Source organism: Dipodomys ordii, unplaced genomic scaffold, assembly GCF_000151885.1.
Source record: "Dipodomys ordii isolate 6190 unplaced genomic scaffold, Dord_2.0 Scaffold94, whole genome shotgun sequence".
In the NCBI taxonomy this organism is placed as follows: Eukaryota; Metazoa; Chordata; class Mammalia; order Rodentia; family Heteromyidae; genus Dipodomys; species Dipodomys ordii.
Genome location: NW_012267310.1, coordinates 7256675 through 7266668, shown reverse-complemented (window position 1 = coordinate 7266668; position 9994 = coordinate 7256675). Strand labels below are relative to the sequence as shown.

Below are 9994 nucleotides of genomic sequence, written 5' to 3'. Positions count from 1 at the left end.
TTGTACTTCTCATTGTTGCATCAGATCCACCTGTATCCTTAAACAACTGGTTTTTCCCCATCTCCTCCACAAGTTATACTGACATCAAATATAGTGAAAACAGGGGTTATACTGTGGGGGAGGGACATCCATGTAGTAACTTTCTAACACCAGTAAGCAAAGGCAGATTCAATGAACTGGTCCCATTACCCATGTTGCCAAATACTTTTTTCCAAAGCTAATTTTTTAACTGTTGCATCTGTCTTAGAAAAGAGGAAAGAAAAGGGGATATGAGTGGCCAATGATACCTGCTTGAGAACTGGATAACCTCCTCAAAATCAGAAACAAATTCAATAAAGATACTACTCAGGAGTCCCTTAAGAATTTCACAAAATTGAGGATCAAATGTACTTGGGTTCAAGCCCCAGGACTGATACAAAATAGTGCTTGGGAGATACAGACTATAATCAATAAAGCAACTATTATTAATCTTCTCTTCTTTTACTCAATGTTTTTATTTTCTTAAATCAGAAGCTTTCTTCTTCATTCACAATGAATCATGCTTTTTGGAGAACATAGATCTAAAAGTGATCTGCGATCAGTAAATGCTTAAGCATTTGTTTGTGAACTGATTTACTGATGACCTACTCTATGCCCTGAACAATGCTGGGTCCTGGGAACAGAAGGCAGACAGGCACTTGCCCCCTGGAGCTAAGCTAAACCAATCAGTCAATGAGAAGTGCACACCAACTGACTAGAGCTGTTTACTCTGAGACTGTGTTATTAAGGGCCCTGTAGGAGAATCCCAACAAGGAAAAGCAGCAGTCCAAAACCCCTAGACACCCCTTGAATGCATTTATTCTACACACTGTGGAGCTGGGCTCCTCTTGAGTACTATTCAGGAGTTTTGTCATGGTGAGAACAATTAGGGGCTTTAAAAGAGGTATTCAAAAACCAAACACTAAGAATCACAAGATTCAGTTGTTACATTCAAATTTTCTCTCCTGGCCACATGGAGCTTTGTTTACACAAAACACCTGATAATGTTCTAAGTCTTTCAGTTTTCTATTTTGACTGCAGTGTTTCTCTCCCCTGGACAGTTTTCTTCTAACATGAAGTCAGTGGAGAGGTTGTAAACATTATAGGTTTCCTGCCATACAGGTATGTTATCAGCTGCCTACTGAGTGCATCTGAAGCATACTGCAAGATCCAACCACAATTAAAGTATGTCCTTCACGGCCCTCTCTTCCATCTTGTCAACTGAACTGCAACTCATTGAAGCTATTTTTGAGTAAGGAAAAAATATTCTATTTCCTGAAATGTTACTATTTCAACTATCAACAAGTGAAGTCTGTTATTCCGAATTTTCCCTTTTCTTAACAATGATTCATGTATCAAAAATCTTGACAAAATGTGTGTATATACATACTGAGTAGTCATTAGGATATGGGGTATAAAATACATATATCAACTATATCTTCTCAGTAATTGTGCTATTGTAGCATAGCAACTATGATTAAATATTTGTCTTTATTTGTCCAAAATTGGTTTGTTGATTTCTATGTAAGTCAATAAAACTGTTGGGGAAAAACAAAATAAGAAGTTCTATCTCTTCAAAGCAGGATAAAGTTTGAAAATTATTTGGAAAAGACCCTTTAGAAGTATCAGTTGGAAGCAAGAATGGAGCATACAAAGCAGAGGTGATGTTTGTCCTAAATGCCAGGAAATTTCAAGAAGAGAATGTTTAGGAAAATGACTTTTTGTCTACTTTGTGACCCTAAAAAGGAGAGATTCAAATGAAGGGCAGTTAGTTCCCTGTGTGAGAAGAACACACATATACAGCTAATGGGAAAAGGGAAAATATTGGGGAAAGTCAGTATGGAAAAGGAAACAGGACCACCACCCAACTCTTCTTCCTATTATGTCTCCAGAGATGGATATAAGGTAAAGAATGGCCTTTCTGTTTACAGGAGTTATACAGAAAAAAATGCAGCCCACATATTCTGAGTAGGGGAATCATATAAGTGATCTTAAGTCAATAAATTGAACTAGCCACCAAAGGATTAGACATGATAACATTAGCTCCAACAAGAATAATTGTTTTTCTTCTACACTATAAAAAAGAATATGGTATGCCAGGATACATCTCTATGTAACTAAAAGACACCATTGGAGGGCTTGTATTATATCAGAATCATGCATTACACAAAAGCCAACAAACAGTAAGATCTTGGAAAATCAGTTTCATTTACTGATTCACAATGTCCTTGTCTAAAATGACATAATACAACATCCTTTATTACTACATTCTGTCTAACTCCATTTGACTTTTATGAAGTTATTGTAACTTTTCTGGCTATATTTATAATAATGTATTTTTAAACTATAACAAAACAATGTTATTTTATTCATTTGTATACTTTTTAATATTAAATGATTTGTAACTTTTTTGTAATATTACTTTCTGTAATATTAAATGATTTGTAACCTTGAATGGTAAAATGTTGAAGTTGACCTATTTTGGAAATTTCTATGTGTGTTCTTAGATAATTATACATTCCATGTTGATCTACCCCAAACTGTAACTCCATCAATCCATAAACCACCACAATATGAGCTTACTTTTCATTCTGTATGTAATATGACTGTGATTTGTTACAAGCCTTTAATTTACTGGGGCTACAGAAGTTACTCTGCGGAGTCTAGAATCTATATATATATATATGGTTTGTAGACAGAATAAACAATGCATGTGTTTGTTGTGACTGCAACAAATTCATTTTAAATAATTATTATAGTCATAATATTTTTATGACTGACAGTAAAATTGTGCTTACCTGGCCTACTGAATTTATTTTCACTTAAAGTACTAGAAAATGATGAACACTACTATATTAACTCAAAATTGTATTACAAATATTCACTGTTAGGGTAATCATGTGTCAATCAAGCTCACTTTAATCAGGCCATAAGAAAATAATCACTATGAACAATTTTTATTATTAATATGCTCACTATCACTATAATTCATGCAAAGTATAAGATATATAATTAATAATCATATTGAAAGACTGAAAACATGCACTATAACAATGCATAGTCCATTTTATTTGTGCAATGATGCAAACGTCACATAATATCCTGACCTAGTACTGTCTAATTCTACTCAGTTTATGTTCTTAGATCTGTAGTTCCTATAGGAACAAAATTGCTCATTTAGTGTCATTGATTTTCATATGTATGTGTGTGTGTATCTGTCTGTGTGTGGGTACATGGCAAAGATTGTCATGAAAAAAGATCATTTTTAATGTCATAAATAAAAACAGAAAAAAATCAGAACCAAAATATTAAAGTGTTTTTTCTTTCTATCTGTATCTATAGATCACTGCTTGGCAATTTCAGATTGTGTTCGAAAAATAACATCAGACCACCCAGTTATGCCTTCTCTCTAAGAGTCTAAGCAATCTTGGGCTTTGGTCACCTGAATATTGTTTCTACACAAAAAGACCAAGAAGCCAGGCTTAGTGGTAGAATGTTTGCCTAGCGTGCACGAAGCCCTGGGTTCAATTCCTCAACGCCACATAAACAGAAAAGGCTGGAAGTGGCGCTATGGTTTAAATGGTAGAGTGCTAGGCTTGAGCACAAAGAGGCTCAGGGACATTGCCCAGACCCTGAGTTCAAGCATCAGAATAAGAAAAAAAGACCAAGAAGCCATGCCAATTAAGTATCTTTTATGGTGAGCCAATGGTCAGGTTAAATAGCTGGGGTACATCCACTTTGTCCATATGGCTGGCCTGTAATGGAATACTATGTGTAGTGGGCGACTCTCTTAGGTGGCATTTTTCTGGGTGAAAATAAAAAGCATATCTGTAGAGTGATTAGCTGAATTTGTCACATAAACAAGACAATCTACATTCCAATGATATTCTGATGTAAATCTGCTAGAGTGAATCTGAAGTATTCCCAAAAGACATAAAAGATATGTGTTTTTAAATACAGGGAGTTAACAAAGGCTTGCTATTTACAGGCATCAATCAACTTGAACAAGGATTCATGATCTAATTTTTCCGAAACAAAGAAACATTGAGGTTCCTTATTACAAAAAGCAAGACACCAAGAAGGTAGGAAGAAGTTGCTCTGTAACATTTTTTTTTAAAAATTAAGTCTATTGATGTGTTTGTCTGTGTGTCTGACTGACTGTCTCTCTATTTAGTACAGGGTAAAATTTTTAGTCTCCAATTCTGCCTTAAACAAAATATAAAGACCTTTTTCCCCAAGCCTGTATCAAACCATTTAAAAACCTGTATGGAAGCTTATATCAATAACTCTTTTCTTCTTGTGCATGTAAATATATATTATAATAAGGTACAGAACAGTAAAAGAAATGCAGCTTTAGTAATGACACATGAGGGATTGCCTCCCCCTAAAGAACATTAGTAATTATTGCAACCAGAAAATTCTAAACAGAATTTATATGTTTATGTTATCCTTTCCTCTATTACACTTGCTATCCAAATCCGTTCCACTTTGATTAATGAAGTGATAGTTGAGCATCGCTTTCTGGTCAATTGACCCAATTCAAGTAGTATCATCAAGTTTGTTTGTTTCTTCTTGGTACCAGAAACAAAAAGCCCTAAGCATTCCGGGAGGGGGGGGTGGAAAGGGGGATTTAAAAATGTAATCACATCGAAACATCCTCACAGGCAAAATTCTTAGTTCCACTCTTTGAATGTTATTCAAATACAACTATTTTAATTACTTAAGACATATATATGCCCATATGAGTGTTTCTGAAAAATAAAAATGAATGGTGAGTTAAATTCAGCAACCAATGCTTTTAATTTTTCTATGTTGCTTAATCACTGAATGTTATTACCTACCAGCTAACTGTAAATTGATACCAGAAAATGAGTCTTTCAAGATTTACAATTATAGCATGAGACAAAATGTCTTACTAAGTCCATAAAGACTTACTAAATTCTCAACCTTTAATAATTCCATATATTTAAAGGGAGAATATAGTGATAAGCACTCAATCACATATCACTCTCTTCATTGTAGCATGTAGCTATTATGATTTTAATGATTTGCTGGAACTCTTGAGAGGTCAAGTACAGGGTCAGATGTCACAAGGCTCCAAACTAATAGAGCCTGAAGTCCAATTCAGTTGCTCTGACTCATTCCAGAATTCCACAGTGCCTTAGTGTCTCAGAGAGCTGTTTTTTTCCTAGTTGAGATTTCTGATAGGACTACTGGAAATAGGATTGGAATTTAATAATAAAAATGCTGACACAACCTTATCTATAACTGCCCAAATGGTACCATCATAATTATGCTTTATAATTTAAACATCACTAAAAAACTACATTTCCATCTTACTAGTCAATACTTCTTTGGTTTGTTACAAATTATACAGTAGTCTTCTTTTAAAATAAAAAAAATAAAACATCAACTACCAAAGATCCTATATCTTGCAAGACAAAGTGTATCCCAAATCTTTCAGTGTATTGACAGACTAAAAGATTCCTGAATTAGCAACCTTAAATTAATCAGCAAAGTTCAGGTGTTCTCAAAAGCTTTATTGGTCATTTGAAAATAGTATTGTTTTATTCATGTACACTATAAACAACAAAAAATCTGTTTGAAATGCACTCTAGATATACAGGAATACTGTGATTACTTATCTGCTACACTGGCTGACCTTGTTGAAGCAACTGGTCAGGAACCAATATTAATAGTTTTCATATTCATTTCAAAAATGGCATTTCTTCTTTTCTTGAATCTTTTCTAATGTAACTACATGAGGATGACAAAACTAGCAATAAAATATAATTAAAGATACTGTTTTACAGCACTCAACTGCTTCATGTTTAAATGCTTTCCTATTAAGCAATCTTTTATTATTTATTTTCGAAGATACAAGAAAATGTCAAAAACTGCCTTGATTACATAATCTTCCTAAAGAAAGTAACAGGTTAGAAATAGCCATTAGAACGATTGAAGTTATCTTTTCTAATATGACTATATGCAGTCTTCAAGTAAAAGCATAGCAATTACACGTTGAAACATTCTATGTTTCATGCCCAGTGTCTTTTTATACAGGTTTCTTTTCCTTTCTGTTATTTTTCCAGACTCCTCTGAGATTAGAAAACCTCTCAGAATTTGCCCTGTTTGATAATATATGTATGGGTTAAGTCAGAAAACAACTGAGGAAGTCATTTATAAAATATTAAAATAAAGCATGCAGGAAAAATCATTGCAGGCTATATTTCTGCACATAGTTGGAGACTAACAGCCTGGAAGCAGCCGTAGTGTTACCCTGACCCCTGAAGGAAGGAATCAGGAGTTAACTTCACATTCAATTTCCTATACAATTTGAACACCAAACCTCCGGATCCACTGGCACAGTCTATCAATTTTGGGGCATGTCCTGCAGAAATAAGAAAGTCACCTCAAATACCAGACCTCCAGATTTCATTCCTCAACTCCCCCATTCCAATTTAAGGTGAGCAAATCTTTTTAAAGTTACTTTGGGAGTCCATAGATCCTATTCCCGACTCCCTTCATTGGACTCCAAGGGTATGGAATATGAGAAACAAAAGAAAAACAGAATCATCTCATCTCCTTGACAGAAAAGTCATTTAGCCATCTTTATAACATAAACATAAAGGGACATAAGAAAGAGCACAACTGGATAATAAGATTCAATTGGCCAGGATTAGAATGTCAGCAGTTTCATTTTTTGTGAATATATGATCTAGTGAGGGAAAACAGATCCTACAACAGTAGAAGGCCAAAAGAAAGTGATGTACATCTGCTTTTGAAAAACACAGCTCCAAATAAAACATGAGGGAAAATGACATTTTATTCTGCAGTATTCCCTTCTGTGTACAGTGCACACAGCACATTTATCTCAGCTCATGGTAAAAGTCTCCAGTGACTGCAACATGTCTTTTAAAGCATTCAATGAGTAAAACTTGAAAATAGACTGCTCTTTATTTCTGGGTTTTGTATTAAAAATGAATTCAGTGCCTTTTTTTTTCATTTAACAAGATGTTGTTACCTCTAAAGGTTTCTCTTTTACTTCTCTTTTCCCTGAGGGTTAAAATGGCCCAGAAAGAGGTTGTCATGGCAAAGATAAAGGTAAGAAGCACTCATTTCTGACACACTGTGAAAGCAATCATCATTTTATATGAGGGAATCACCACACTGAAATCTGCATCAAACTGAACCACGAAAAATTCAAGAGAGGGACACTAAATAGTCATTTCCTTCACAGTCCTCATTTGAATGGATTTAACTTTCCTTTCTGTTAGGGGTCATATATTTCAATCATTGGGAAAAGAACTATGACCTTGGTTAGGATCATCAGTCCCAATTACTCAATGGGGCACTTGTGAAACATTGCGGACACATTTTCACTCTCCACGGGTGTGGCTAAAATTGCTCCTGTCCAGCCTTACAGCTAGCATTATCTGTTCTCCCTCAGAAACTCACTGTAAGGAAACTCATGCTAAATTCACTGCAGAGATCAAGGTTTACAGGACCCTTCGAGCTAATCTCTGTTGGCCCTCCTCCTCTGTTAGCTGTTACAAGCCATCAAAAGTTAACAGGGTGATGGAACCTCTTTCTATACAATCATTCCATCTCACTATCGTTGACTGAAGCTTACTGATGTAATGAAGTTACATAATCACCGATTATGCACGACTTCCATCCATCTTCCTACATATCCACATATCTTCTCCCCTCCCCTTTGGATGGATCGATCTACCAGGTGAGATTTATAACACATGTAAATGCTCCATTCTCTCACCATAGGTACTGAATAAGAGACTTTAGCATTGCAGTACAGTGCACTGAACCACGTCATCAATATCGATTTTTAATCCCATTTCCCAGGCGGAATTTTCTTAAGCATTCTTAGTGCTCTAGTTTCCAACTTTTTGCCATAAGGGTAAAAAAGCAGATTGAACACATCTTCAACTTAAGGTTAAGGGAAGTGTGTAATTGTCTGCATTTCCCAAACTGGCTGCACTGCAATAGAAAGGATCCTCTCTGCTTCCAGACCTTCGACTCCCTGCACGTGGGTCACAGCCTCAGCTATTTAGGGGTATTGGGAAAAATATTATATCATTGGGCAATGGAATTTAAGGAAGAAAATACTATGATAATCTTGAAGAAAATATTGGTCTACTCCTCTCTAATTTAGTTATCATTTTCAGCTTTCCTTTTTCTTTCTTGCCCCCCCCCTTTCACTCTGAGTGATAGTCCAATAGACAGAAAAGTAGTTCAGGGCACTTAATAATCTCCCATAACCACAATCTAGATAACAATTAACAATGATTATCACCTTAAAGTTTAGGAACTTGACAAGTGGGAAGTCCCTGGTCCCATTGCGGCTGTGAAATGCAGCAGAATACTGCACTGAGTTGAAAACCTATTTCTTTTCAAGAATAAAGAGTAGCTCCTTTCATTTTAAACGGGGCTCTTCACGAAGTCTTCCTTTTACTGATGTTACCCCTCCAGAACACAAGAGCCACAAATATTGCATCCAAACAAAGAGTATCTATCAGAATTAATTCAAGACACTCTTCCATATGAAAATAATTGGAAGAGTGATGCTTTGATTTATTTTCTGTTATACTCAGAATACAGACGCGCGCGCACACGCGCGCACACACACACACACACACACACACACACACACACACACACCAACACACCCAACTGCAGTTATTCCATTCAGTGCCAATAACGGCCACATCACAGCCATCAATGCGATGCAGCAAGCATCCAAGTCACCCATTCCCATTACAAATGCCCAAGTTCGCTCACACCATTGATGGGTTTGCATATATAAAATGACCTTACCCACAACAGTCTTCCAAATTATTCTTCTCTGGATATCAGTCGGTAAGGTAATTGCTGGTCATCACAATGCGTATTCAGAAAAATCCACGTTTTACTCCTGTGTTCTTTTTCTTGTTTTGGCTAGCAATTAATATCATGGACAAGATACCCATTCACAAATGCCAGGTTCACCATAAAAGCAGATGATTCCATACAGATCTTCCCTACAAGACTGTCTCCAGTTAGTTCTCAAAGTGCCCGATTGTTTGGTGAAGATACAATCCAGGTGCAGAGCAGAGGGGGAAAAACGAACACCGGGAGGAAAGAAGAAGAAGCAGATAGAAAAAGAGAGACTGAGAGACAAGAGAGCAGAAAAAAAGGGGAAGAAATAATATTTAAAAAAAAAAGAACGAAGGGGAAAGGCCGATAAGTGAGGAAGTCTGTAAGCTTTATGACAAGAATTGGAGTCTTGCGTGCAAATCTTCTGGATATATGTAGCTTTCAAATCCTCTTGGTCCCCAAGTAAAATTTCCAGATCCGGGATGCAGCCATAAGAAAGAATCCTATGGATATTTCACAAGTATCCCGCAATAACAGATCCGACGGGGTTTTCCTTGTACAGTACTGCTATGTGAAAGCACACAGACCCTGCTGTTTGGGAAGGTGTCTCCTGGGTCCTAGATCTCTTCAGCAGCCCCCAAAAATGATTTTTCAAAAGAGTGGTGGGGGACAAGCCGCTTTGCGTTTATCTTCGGTGATGCTAATCCCAAGCGCAAACAAGCAAACCACGAATAACACAAGCTCTTGGTTAGTAGCCACAATCCACTCCAAATATCCCAGGGAAGAAGGAGCAAAAACAAGAAAAAGAAACTGCAATGCATAAATGATTCCAGTGTTTCTACAAGATCGGTTCATTTGATTGAATGCATTCTCTGGTTTGCTGCAAGTCATAAAGAGGATAGTATTACTGCCACCCAATGGATATTTTAGTACTAGCCAATCCACAGACATCCACCGCTTTGCGAGTTTTAGTTTTCCGAAAACCAGAAGAGAAAAGAGGGTAGCCTGGGAATCTTTTGGAAAGGAATTACGGGAAGCTGTCTTTCCCAGGCAAAAGTGGACCAGCAAATTTGGATGCTTACCCGGTCTTGTTTTGGCCACC

At 36.4% G+C, this 9994-nt stretch overlaps 1 protein-coding gene across 1 annotated transcript in view; it reads right to left on the bottom strand.

Moving 5' to 3' along the window:
• Il1rapl1 (interleukin 1 receptor accessory protein-like 1) overlaps window positions 1–9751 on the bottom strand; it is a 1198232-nt gene extending 1188481 nt beyond the window's left edge. The window contains exon 1 of the mRNA XM_013026494.1: window positions 8854–9751. The gene's annotated coding sequence lies outside the window, so the exon portion shown is untranslated. The remainder of the gene's footprint in view (window positions 1–8853) is intronic.
• Window positions 9752–9994: the final 243 nt, after the last annotated feature.